We start from the raw sequence: 14,003 nt of genomic DNA, 5'->3' as shown, positions 1-14,003 counted from the left end.
TTTTTCCACTTGGTAATAGGATAATCATCCACAAGGAACAACACAAGGAAATAGGAGCTTGGAGGGCAGAGAGGAAGGCTGGAGAGAAGCCAAGATTACCTGTGAGCATCTATGAGGATTGTACTAAGAGCTGGCTAGTTGTGAGAGCTAAGTCTTTGTATAATTTCTATGTATTTCCACCATGTATGATAATACAATAGTGTGGGGTTTTTATCTGAGACTTTCCCCAAAGTATTTTCATGTGTATTATGTCATTGTTTCTTCTTCTTCTGGTTATATTGTTTAGCTCAATATTTAAGCTTCCGTAAATTTATAATAGAATTAGGTTATAGTATTCTGCTTTGATTTATATTGCATTATCAAGTTAACCTATCACAGATTTTCTACATGGTGTAGGAGCTTTGAACAATATACTGAGAAGAGAATTCAAAGTTTGAAGTTCAAGGTTGCAGGTGAAAATCGAATTCATATCATACTTTAAGGTTGGCCAATGGCGTTCCATGGCTTGAGACTCGAGTATGCCTTGGAAGGTAGCTCGAATTACATAGCATGGAAAGATAGAATGGAGGCCGTATTAGAAGACAATGGCTTGAAGGAATTCATTAATCAAGAAATCCCAAAGCCAACTTCAACTAATGCACCAGAGTTGGCTGAGTGGAAGAAGTGTGTGGCGAAGGTGAGACAGATCATCCTTAAGGGAGTTCGAGACCATATTGTCTCGAGTCTCTAAGGGAAGGATACTCCATTTTCAATGTGGAAGACATTGAAGGACCTCTACCAAAATAGTAGTGACCAGAGGAAATTGGAGCTCAAGGATAAGCTTCGAAGAATCAAGATGGAGAAGGGCGATACTATTTCCACATATCTGAACAAGCTCACCACCTGCAAAGATGAGCTTGGCAGTGTGGGAATAACTACTGTCGATGATGATATGGTGAGCCTCGCTCTTCTTGGCCTTCCAAAGAGTTGGAGTAGCTACCAGGACTCTGTGAATGGAAGGGAGAAACTACTGAATTGGGAATGACTATGGTCAGATCTTATGCAGGAGTAGATAAGGAGGAGCACACAAGATGGTTCTTCATCCAAGAATGATGATGAAGAAAATATAGCCTTAGCAAGTAAGGCAAGGAAAGGGAAGAGGAAGGCTTCCCATTTCAAATCGAATTCTTCTCATGGAGGGAATAAGGGTGACATGTCTAAAGTAAGATGCTTTAATTGTCACAAGATGGGACATTATGCAACTAATTTCCCCTCGAAGAAGTCCAAGAAGGGATCCTCGAAAGGATCGGAAGGTGAGGCATTAGCCTCTCAGTTCGAAATGGACTTTACCTTCATCGCATGCATGGTGTCATCAATGATGTGTTGTGTCTGGTATCTTGACAGTGGAGCCTCATTCCACATGACCGGTGATAAAAAATTATTCAGTGCCTTGGAGGAGAAAGACCTCAAGATGTGCATAGATATGGGTGACGAAGAAAGGTATAGTGTTTCAGGAGTGGGAACAGTTTCTTTTCAGAGGGAGCATGGGGCTCCTCTCACCTTGACAGATGTGATGTATGTGCCTGGATTAAAGAAGAACTTGGTATTGGTCATGATTTTGGAGGACAAAGGCTATGATGTTGTCTTCAATAAATGAAAGGCATTCCTAAGACACATAACCATGGGTCAGACCAAAAGGATAGGGATTCGAGTGAAGAATATCTATAAACTAGAGGTAGATGATTGTGCAGCATTGAGTATGAAAGCAGAATTGGTGCAAAGCCAAGACATTAACGAGTTGTGGCATAGGCAATTGGGCCATTTGCATCATGGAGCTTCGAAGATAATGTAGGAGATATCTACAAGACTTCCCAACGATAAACTTGAGCAAGTTGACATATGCAAAGGTTCTACCTTGGGAAAGTACACCAAGTCTTCCTTTCATGATCGAGATAGTCGAGCAGAGGCTATCTTAGAGCGAGTTCATACTGATTTGTGTGGACCATTCTCGACGGCATCCATAGCAAAGCAAAGGTATTATGTGATTTTCATTGATGACTATTCTCGTAAATGCTGGATTTATTTCATGCAGAATAAGGACCAAACTTTCACAAAGTTTTGTGAGTTCAAATCTTTGGTCGAGAAAGAGTTAGGGAAGAAGATCAAGACCTTGAGAAGTGACAATGGCGGAGAATATGTCTCTTAAGAGTTTAATGACTTATGTGTAGTGGAAGGAATTAAATGAGAGTTGATGGCACCTCATAACCCATAGTAGAATGGGGTGGCCGAGAGGAAGAACAGAACTATTGTAGGGGCAGCACAGGAAATGTTGCATGACCAAGGCCTACCACTTCACTTGTGGCCTAAGGCATGCAACACAGTGGTCTATTTGCATAATAGAAGCCCACATCGCATACTTGGGATGAAGACACCAGAGGAAGTTTTCTCCAGTAAGAGACCAGATGTGGGTCACTTCAAGGTCGTTGGCTCATCAGTATATTTCCATGTGACAAAGGATGCACGGAAGAAGCTTGAACTCACAGCAGAGTTGGGGATATTTGTGGGGTACACTGATACACCTCACAACTATCAGGTGTACTTGCCTACCAGTTAGAGGACAGTGGTTTGCAGAGATCTCAAGTTTGATGAGCAGAAGGCCATGCGAGTTTCCCTTGAGAGGGAGCTCCAACTACAAGCTGTGGAGGAACTGTTGGTTCCTAAGGAGGAGGAGCCTCAGACTGATGTGGAGCAGCCGCATGCAGAGGTTCCAGGAGTGGAGACATCCACTCAAGTAGAGTCTTCTAGAGATGGACAAAAGTGCACAAGAGAAGCTGACAGATTGTTGGAGGATGTGAGAGAGAATGTGGGAGCACCATCTTCTCAGCGCAAACAGAGGAGGTCACCTAAGAGGTACATTGGATACATGGCCCTTGTTGGGGAATGTGTTGAGACTGAGCCATCTTCCTTTGAGGAAGCATTGCAGCAGCTGATTTGGGTTGATGCTATGGTGGAGGAGTATGACTCCATAGTTCGTAACAATGTTTGGGACATGGTTCCGAGACTGGAGAACAAGTCATTTGTGAGTTCCCGTTGGCTTTACAAGGTAAAGCAAACTACTGATGGTAGTGTGGAGAAGCATAAGGCAAGATTTTTTGCCCGTGGCTTTTCACAGGTCGAGGGGATTGACTATGATGAGACTTTTGCTCCTATTGCAAGGTACTCATCTATCAGATCTATGTTGGCACTATCAGCATAGATGGGTTGGAAGATCCATCATATGGATGTGAAGACTGCATTCCTCAATGCCCAAATTGAGGAAGAGGTGTACATAGAGAAGACGGAAGGTTTTGAGACCTTCGATCATGAGTCAGATGTGTGTTGACTCAAGAGAGAATTGTACGGGTTGAAGCAAGCACCTCGTGCTTGGTACACCAGGATAGACAACTACTTCACTGGGTTGGGCTTCATAAAGAGTGAAGCGGATGCGAACCTATACCACATCGTGGTGAAAGGTAAGTTGTTGATCATTGTACTTTATGTTGATGATCTCATATTGATTGGTGATGATCAGTTGATCGTGTCTTGCAAGGAGGACCTTGCAAGAGAATTCGAAATGAAAGACATGGGTCTCATGCATTACTTCCTTGGCATGGAAGTGTGGCAGAAGGATGGGGAGTTGTTTGTGTCTCAGGGCAAGTATGCCAACGAGATACTCAGGAGATTCCACATGGAGAAGTGCAAGCCCATGTAGACTCCTCTAGCAGGTAACTGGAGGAAGGAGGTTGCTACTTCAAGAGAAGTAGTAGAGGCTATTGTGTAGGCAGCTTGTGGGTTCACTGATGTACTTAATGAACACACGACCATATTTGTGCTATGCGGTGAAACAGCTGAGTCAAGCGATGGTTCAGTCTACCGAGATATTTTGGAAGGCAGAAAATCATGTATTGAGATACCTCAGAGGCACATCTCAGTATGGATTATGGTACAGACAGACAGAGGGAGTGAAGCTACATGGCTTCATTGATGTAGATTGGGTAGGGAGTCCATCAGATTGGAAGAGCAAATCAAGAGGGATTTTGAACCTTGGGTCAGTGGAAGTTTCTTGGTACATCAGGAAATAGAGGTCGGTTGCACTCGGCTCGGTAGAGGAAAAATACATGGCTGCAATTCAAGCAACATGTGAGGCCATCTGGATGTGGAAAATCCTAGTTGATTCGTTTGATCAAAGCATGGATCCAACTATGATCTATTGTGATAATAAAAGTTGTATCAAACTCTCTGAGAATTTGGTATTTCATGATAGGTCCAAGCACATCGAAATCCAATATCATCATCTCAGAGACTCTGTAGTGAGGAGGATCATGTTGTTGCAGTATATTTCGACAGAGGAGCAAGATGCTGACATTTTGACAAAGGCATTGTCAAAGTGTGAATTCGAGTTCCATAGAGATAGGATCGGGGTGGCAAAGAATCCCTTTCTTGTTGAGAGGGAGTGTTGAAATATGGCAACAAGAATATTCCAATTTAATTTATCCTTGAATTAAATTGTGAATTAAAATCGAATTTAGTCTTAACGGCTACTTGGAAATAACTAATTAATTAATTGATTTTAAATTAACTGGTTGGAGAAATTAAAATTAGAAGTCTTTCTGAAGTCATGGAAGAGTTATCCCTTAAATTAGGGAGATAAGATTGAGTTATATTTGAGTTGTAATTAGTTAATTCGGTTTATTGAGTTAAGTCCAGTTAAATTAGTTCCAAATTGTTTGGGGAACTAATAGTGAGTTAACAGTCAATTGATGCATTAATGCACTCAACTAGTGCTACCCCAGTTAACTGAAGATTCCCTCATCAGAAACTCATGCATGTCTATTCTGAGAAAGACCCAGTTGAGATTAATGTTCAAGGACAGTGTACTATCAGTTGCATCTTTTTCTCATGGAGAAAAATCATGCATGCAGTCAAGGATTCATCCTTGATGATTGCACAGTTTTGAAGGCTTGTTTTTCCACTTGGTAATAGGCTAATCATCCACAAGGAACAACGCAAGGAAATAGGAGCTTGGAGGGCAGAGAGGAAGGCTAGAGAAAAGCCAAGATTTCCTATTTGCATCTGTGAGGATTGTACTGAGAGCTGGCTAGCTGTGAGAGCTAAGGCTTTGTATAATTCCTATGTATTTCCACCATGTATGATATTACAATAGTGTGGGGTTTTTATCTGAGACTTTCCCCAAAGTATTTTCATGTGTATTGTGCCATTGTTTCTTCTTCTTCTAGTTATATTGTTCATCTCGATCTTTAAGCTTCCACAAATTGATAGTAGAAGTAGGTTATAGTATTTTGCTTTGTTTTATATTGCATTATCGGGTTAACCTATCACAGATTTTCTACACACACACACACACATATATATACCAAGGAGGTCTTATCATTTGAATCATCTAAGAATTGTTCATTTATGTAATGTAAAGGAGGTTTCCCCCTCGAAGAGGATAATTTTTAAGTCTTTGGTTTGTCTTTTTGTGAGCTGGGTGCATAAAAGATTACCATCAAAATACTGGGATAAGTGTGTTTCCATTGACTTGGGAACCCTTTGGGCACTTACCTAGAACATTATTCTTCATATGAGGAAACTAAAGATAGAGATATGACTCATGTTCTAGTTAAAATAGGTCTTCGTGAAAACCTATCAGAGATGGTTGACATTGGATAAGATGAAGAAAGGTTATAGGTTTAGGACTATGAAGGGATACCTTCTAGGTGTAGAAGGTGCCAAAAATATGGAAATTTGGCAAAGGATTGTGACTTTTCAATGCACAAATAAACCCAGATAGACAAGCCAACTCTCAGAAAAAAGAAAGCATTTATGATTTATTTTGTTTCCATGGAAGCAATATTGATGGAAGATCAAGTCGATAGAGAGTTATGAGAAATGCATGTAAGATATACCACTTCTTAGATGATGGAAATAAGTCCACAACAAGAGTACCTTTGAAGGCTTGAGGAACAAGTTTTGACCCAGGCAATCATTGATGAAAACAACTTGGCACTCTCCTCGAGTAATTCCATTGTGCCTTCTTCTATTTATTTAATAGTTACCTATTTTTCTGAGATTGGAAAACACTTGGTGAAGCTTTCAATGGAAATTCCTACAAAACCCCCATTGGTCACATCATTCCCCGCCCCACACCGGCAACTTGTCCTTGCTCTCAGGTTGATCCCAACAACTCCTCCTTAGTAATATCAGCCCCAGAAGGTCTATCTAATGAGGCAGTAGAAGGGGATATCTTGTACAACTTGAGATCTAGAACGAAGTTTTCTATTATTGAAGTTGTGATGGGTGGTATTGGGAATCATTTTATCTATTCAATTGGGTGGGGGGGGGGGGGGGGGGGGGGGTATAAAATCTCACCTCACAAAAGCCAAAAAAAAATCTTGTGAAAAAACGGTTGTGGGAACTCAACAATCTATTGACAAGGAACTTAGAGTAGTAGAAGACCCTTGTGCAGTTACCCAAGGTGATGGGGATGTTACTTATAAGGTGTAGGAATATTTGTTTGGTGATTAGATCCGTAATCAGGAACTGTCATCCTATTAAATCTCATTGGGATGCTTTTAGCTCTGACATGACCCTCCAGAGGAGTAGCATGAAGCTCAGAATTATAAACATATTTTCAAGATGCTGAGAAAGAGGAATTAGTCTAGGGTTGTTAGTCTAGATGTAAGGGATCTATCAGGAAGCCTGGAAACTAGATGGAATCCCAAGTTCATCTAAATATCAAACTTATGGAGTATAGAATCAGGTCAAGGTGTTGAATTTTGATCTAAATATATTGGTTGATCCCTAAAAATCATCAACATTCATGGACCATATCTTGAAAAGATTGAGCTTTGGGACAAACTTGTTACGAAATTGTTGATGAATTCAAATCCTGTGGTTTTAGGAGGAGATTTGAACTTTAGCTTAGGATATTCAGAGGTTTGGAGGTTGTTTCCATAAAATATAGCAATCCTAGGAGAGGGTTGCCCTACAAGGAATTTACTAGACCAATCCACAACAATGGGGTAGTGTACCACTGTAACCATAGCCAAAACCCCCTACTCTTCATGGACTTTCACCAATGGGAGGATTCATGATATTTGTATAGGTCACCTAATAGGTGTTGTAGGTTTAAGGTATGAGGTGACACAAAGAGGCCTCCAAGGGAAAGAAACAAAAATTGGGCATAAGGCTCTAAGAAGAGGCAATTCACTTTCCTTGAGAGGGCCAACTTAGGGAAATACAAGACCTAGGGTTTGATTTGTAGGTTGAGTGTTGGGATATATAAAGGTTAGGATGGAAACAAAGGGTTTCTATTAATGCATTCCGATGAGGATGAGACACATGAAACCCTCAATAAGACCCCAAGTTGAAGTTAAAACCAAACTATGGTTTATCTTGGGGAAAACAACTAGGGAAAGAGAAATTTTGGATGAAATTAAAGTGAATGCCAACCAAAAGGAAATTATTTTGTGGAAACCACTCCTTTCTTGGTATTTAGGCTCTCAAAACTCCAAAATTTCTCCTCCTTAATAATTTGCACCAAGCCCTAGCTTGGTCACTTGGCCTTACAGGGGTCGAATTAGGTAAGAGAGAGAAAAGGAGAAAATATATGGATAAACATTTATTTGAACACCAATAAATGATGGATATTTCCTATCCCTAGGGTGGATGGATTCTATGGATGTTTAAGGCTATATAATCCTTGCAAAGGAGTAAGGATGTTTTATGCCCTAGCATCAAAAACCTAACTATTATCTTTTTAAGGGATCAAAGGAACTTGGGAAAGCTTCAACTTGGGTTCCAAACGGGAATACCACTAACATGTTATATAATTAGTAATGCATGTAATACTGATGTCTAGATACTATAGAACTAATTTTCAACAAATTAGGGCACAATAGAAAACCCCTAGATTACCAATATATTCCATACATTACACAAAGAAAAAAATTTATCAAATACAAGGATAAATTACAAGATAACATGCATGAAATAATCCATCATTGACCAAATATAACTTCTCCAAAGACAAAGAAATATATCCAATACAAATTTCATTCCCTAGGTCACATATCTCCTACTAGAGAAGAAGGTTGAAATTCTCCTAAGAGAGATTGAAATCTCCAAGTGATAATAATGAGAAAGAAAGGATTACTCTCCTCTACTTATATGAGGAGGATAACTCTCTAATTAGCCTAAAATCCCCTAAATCTCTAGTAAAAATAAAATGATGAATTGGGTTACACACCAACCCACTTGTCAAAACATAAAACCAAGTGAAATTCCCACATGTATGAACTAAAATTCCCACATCTGTGAGCCGAACTTTTGATGTCATCCATGTGTAAGGCTTTATGAAGCATATGTTGAGACTTATGGGTGTGAAGAAAAGTGTATATGCCTTCTAAAATCATGATGTGAAGGTTGGACTTGACATTTATATAAAATATCTCTGTGGGCCCCAAATTTCACCTTGGGGGTCAGAATGTGGTCTCATGGGTCTCCAAATGGCTAGTGTCAATCTCTACTCCAACATTGATGGATTCCAAGGTGGTGATCGAACTCCCACATCTCAAGGGGTGAGACCATACTCCTTTGAGCCCTATATCAGTTGACATCCCTCTCAAAGTGATAAGTTGGCTGAGATCCCATTGGGTCTAGGTGCATCATCCCAAAAATTCATCAAATTTAAGACAAAGTGCCAAAACATTATTGGTTTTGGAGGTTCCCAAGGGTGTTTATAATTCTTTTCTACTGCTTGGAGTCCCACTGCTATCAACGCTTCACTTGTGGGTGTCAATATGCTTCTTTGGAAGCCTGGGTACCTGTGGGTGAGGCACCTAGGTCATGGATGTGGAACCACCTGACAATCACAACACAAAGTCTAGTGCAAGCAACAAGTAATCAAGTACAACAATTATTTTTGCATCTAAGTGAACCAAGCTTGAAAGTAAAAGGCTATTTTACATTTCAAACAAGGCTACCATTCCAAATTTGGGGTCCTGAGCTCCAATGGTGATTCCTCCCTAGGTAGGTGTGGCTAAAGGACAACCCTATTATATGTTTCCATTCCCTAAGGGTAAGTAACATTTCCTCGATGCATCCTTCAATTGATAGGTGTTAATGAATAATAATGATGGAATGGATGGGAAAAGACTTCATGGCAAAATTCCATGGTCAACGGTACTAGCATGGTGGGGATACTCATCCTGAGTGCATGGATGTGAGGAAGGAGAAATCATGGATGCATGAGTTGCCAACTCATCCTTTGTTTTTCCACCCCTCTTGTGTGCCTTTTAAGTTTTCATGATTTTTCTTTGTATTATTGCTTGAAGCTCAAAGGGTTAGAGCTAGCATTGTATGATGTATAACAGTTGTATTGCCCCTTAATGATGAGGCAACTCATTGCCCATCAAATTTTGGACAATTTTGGACATGCAAGGGTTCCTTTCTTGATGTAAGAGAGAAACATGTGCTCAAGAACTAGGTAATGGCCATAATGAGTGAGGTAGAGATCATGCTAGGTGTTGAAGTCCCGAATTGTATTCTTTTTTATAACCCTTTTACTTTTCTTTCCATTCTTTTCATGAAAAAATTTCTACATTTCCAAGTCAAAAGGTCACCTCAGATATGGTCAAACATCATAAAAGGTATGATTCATTCATGGTTTATAATATATTGTTTCTTTATGAAATTTAATCAAAACATCCTTATAGCTACCGAATTGCACTCATTCTACAACTAACTAAATATTCTTTAGCTACATCCATGTTTAGAAAGGTTCTTGCGCACTTGAAGAGGAATAAAGGATATAGGTAGATGGAAAATTGTCAACATATGGACATCCACCTATCATACTGATATAGAAATTCACCCGGTTCAAGAGATCTAATGGGCAAACCAGAAGTCAACTCTGGTTATAATACTCCAACCGTGTGCAAAATTTGGAGGATCTTGGAATTATCATGCGAGCATGGAATTAGACAAGCATAATTTGGAATCAAAATTCATGATATGTCAAATCAAAATCTTCTTGTGATTTTCTCTTCTAGTAGAAAATAATGAGAGGAATGATTCTAATTTAATATCTTAGTTGTCAAAGTGAAAACTTGTTTCTCGACTTATAACTCTTAAGATTGTTGTTTAACAGAGGATTATAAATATCCCTAGAATGAAGCAATAGACATCATTACTATTCTTAAATTTGTAATCATTTGTGATTGAATACTTTGACCTTTAATACAAGTTACTATGTTTTTTTGGCGAACAATGTGTGGGTGAACAGTTTGGCAATTGATCTTATGCTTATGCTCAACAGGAGGGCCCCCTGAAGAGTTGTAATTTAGTGTAGTATTTTGTTATGTTAGTCATCAACTTATTTCATGAATAGTATATTTCTCATTACAATTATTTAATACTCTCGCTTGATATTTTAGTCATCGATCTCTAGTTAATGATTCAATAGTTTGAATAGGTTGAGCTATTTCGTTTTTATAGTTTGCTTCATTAGTTGTTAATATTTTGATTTCATGAGTAATGGATAGAGAATTTCTAATCACAACTGTGCACATTTGTAATCCTTTTGAGTTACATTTTAGATTGTCATTTTTCTGAAGTAATTAGATTAAGATTTTTTATTTTCAGTTGAATAGAATAGAGATTTTGATTTTCAAGAGCATTTAGAATAAAATTTCAATTTTTTGCGCATAAAATTAAAATTCCATTTTTTCCCATTGAAATAGATCTTTAAATTGAGTTCAAATAGAGTAATTTTCAATTCTTGTTACACTAGATTAAGTTTTGATTCTGTTTGATAGTTAGAATTTTTAATTGATTTTGCCTTGAAGATTAATTTGGTTTTGAAAGAGTAATTTTGATGGAAAGAACATGTGCATAGGAATGTTATGAGTCTAGTTCCATTTATATTTAACTCAATTTCATATTTTAAAATAAAAAATAGAACTCCTAGCATATATTGTGCACATGAAATTCACAAGTACACGAACCTTGGTTGACAATTAATGAAGTAATTTAACCACCAATTAAAATAGCCAACACTAGGATTTTTCCCACATGCTACTATGTATGTCCCGACCATATTTTGCATTTTGATATTATTTTTATTTTTCTTTTTTGACCATTATTTTTTCTTTCCTTTTATTTTAGTTGCATCAACCTCCTAGGGCCAAGTTTTGGGCCCTCCCCGGGTATGAGGATGTACAGGTGTCAAATACCAGAGAACCAATGGTTAATTGAACCCAAAGAATGGAGGTGGAATATGGGGCTTGTAATGTAAGATGGAAAGTGGTAAGTATGGAATTGAGATAGATAGGACATGGTATCCCAATCAAGGCTTCCCTAATACTTCCCATCTTATACCCATTCAACCATTGGGGGAGGTCCCACTAGACTAGGAACAAATATTAACCCCCATTTAAGGTGAGGGAACAAGATCACAATCAAAACCCCTTCTTATTTTAGGTCATCCCATAATCCATATTAAAATCCCAAGTACAAGCAATCATAAGAAATTGATTGAAAAATGAATAAAGTACCTTTTGATCGGAGGCCCGCCTCCGTTCATGTGCTCTTACCGAAAGGGTGAGAATTCATATGGTCGATGTAGGTGGTGTAGATTAATAGTGGCATGTCATTAGCCAGTGGTGGCTATCAGGAGCTCCTGGTTGGCCAGTCGGATGTGAGGTGTGGGATAATTTTTTTCTCCTAATGGGGTCACCCACTTTTGGTGGGTAAAATCTGGCTCCAACTAGGACATGAGCTCGCCATAGAGCACATGATCCATATGCTCAAATGAGGAGTTTAAGAGAACACAACCAATCCCTGGGACCATAGACCTATAGCCTGCACATTGCAATCAACTTTTTTGGGAGCATGTGCACTAAGCATAGGGTATCGTCGATGTTTTATATGAAAGTAATAATCCATACAAAATGTGTATATATATATGTATATATATATATATATATATATATATATATATATATATATATATATATATATATATATATATATATATATATATATACATATACATATACATATAATCTAAATGTAATCTAATATACATGAAACATGAGATGAATGATATTAGAATGTTCATGCAATATGTAATGCACCTACACTACCATGCATACTAGCATACAGTGCATGACCTAAGTATAGTGACATAACCAATGTAACTAGCATATCATTATATCAACATAACATCTCTTGCATCTATGAGCCATTATGAGATAGGGCAATCAAATATCACTTTTTCCTTTGCTAGATTAACATAGTGAACCACAAGGGTGGGAGGTGGGGAAATAATATGTCCATCCATCATTAAATAGATTCATCGATGAGGAATGAGAAGACGAATTCAACTTGCGCCATTAGATCCTTTCTCGCAACCTAAACATAGATCAATCAATGATCAAGCTCATGAATTTTCATTCAAGGGCCATATGAGGAATATCAATATCATTAGTGTCCTTAGGGACATGTTGGGAGTGATTATGAGGAATGTGGAGGATGACAAAATCAACATCAATCTCATATATTAGATCATTGTCAAAATTATGGCTACCAATATCTAAATTCCCTTCTTCTATATGCAGAAATTCATAAATTTGAACCTTGCGCAAATCCCAAGGAGCCATTGCCTTGAGCTTTGCATAATAACTAAATGAGGAGTCACCATGGTGAATTCAAAATTCCTTGAAATATGTTTGCTTCAACCTACAAGCAATGGATTTTAAGTTCAACGAAGAACAAGGGCTTCATTCTTCTAATGGATTCATTGATCGTGTCATTAGGGATGAAGCTAAATCTTCAAAGTAAAGGGAGGTAGACTTACTTCATCCTTGCAATGACACAAAGAATGTTGCTACAAAATCTAGTGGGCCTATGAAAAGGGTACCCTACAAGTAAATTGCTAGACCAAGTGACAACAATGGGCTAGTGACACATTGTCACCACATTCAAAAACCCCTTCTCTTTATGGACTTTCACCAATGGGAGGAATCTCGATATTTGTGTAGGTCCCCCTTTTTAGTTAAATGAAGAACAAGGGCTTTGTTCTTGTAATGGAGTCACTGATCATGTCATTAGGGATTAAGCTAAGTCTGCAAAGGGAGGTAGACTCGCTTCATCCTCGCAATGACACAAAGAATGTTGCTGCAAAATCTAGTGGGAGGGCTATTGAAATTTGTATAGGCCACCTAAAAAGTATTCTAGGTTTTGTTGAGAAAGTTAAGGTAGCTGGATCAGGTGATTTCTCTTATTTTGATAATTGCTTGTGATGTGTTTTTACTTAACTTAATTAACTTATTTCTTTTACTTGATTATTATTAGTGTTATCTATCATCAAACAACTACCAAACAATGAAAATCAATGAGACAATATGACACAAGATATAGGCTATCATTCAGGGCCAAAACCTCTCCTCTTGAGAGGAATACCCACAAGAACGCTTCTCTCCTTATTGAACATCAAATGACAAATTACAATACCTAGGACTCTTTTCAAAGTCCCTTCCAATACCAAGTCAATCCTTCCTCCTTGATGAGATTTCTTTTCTCTAACAACTTTGACCCCTAGCAGTTTCTTCTACAGAAACCCTAACTCTTGCTCGTGTGGAGAAGATGGTGATTTCTTCTTGTTTTCTTATTCGCTTGAGTTGATCCTTTATTTTAAGAAAATCAGCTTGAAAATTATGCCACTTGAAACACTAACTTGACTTCTGCAATTCGATATTTAGCTGCTGCAATAGAATCCCTAATTATCTCACATGTGTGAAGGATATTAGCCCAAAGACAATCCCAAAACTTCACTTTCTCTTTATGTTTCTTTGTTAGGTATTCAACTTCCCTTTTCATCCTCTTTTCTTCTTATATCAAACTTCTTGAGAGCTAATGTGATGTCCTTCAAATGAGGTCTAAGTCTTCTTATATATAGGCTTATTTCTAGGTAAAATTGT

The sequence above is a fragment of the Pinus tabuliformis genome, chromosome 1_2 (genome assembly GCF_031772625.1).
Source record: "Pinus tabuliformis cultivar Carrire ecotype Pingquan chromosome 1_2, CPIR1, whole genome shotgun sequence".
Taxonomy (NCBI): Eukaryota; Viridiplantae; Streptophyta; class Pinopsida; order Pinales; family Pinaceae; genus Pinus; species Pinus tabuliformis.
This window is presented reverse-complemented; position numbering follows the sequence as displayed.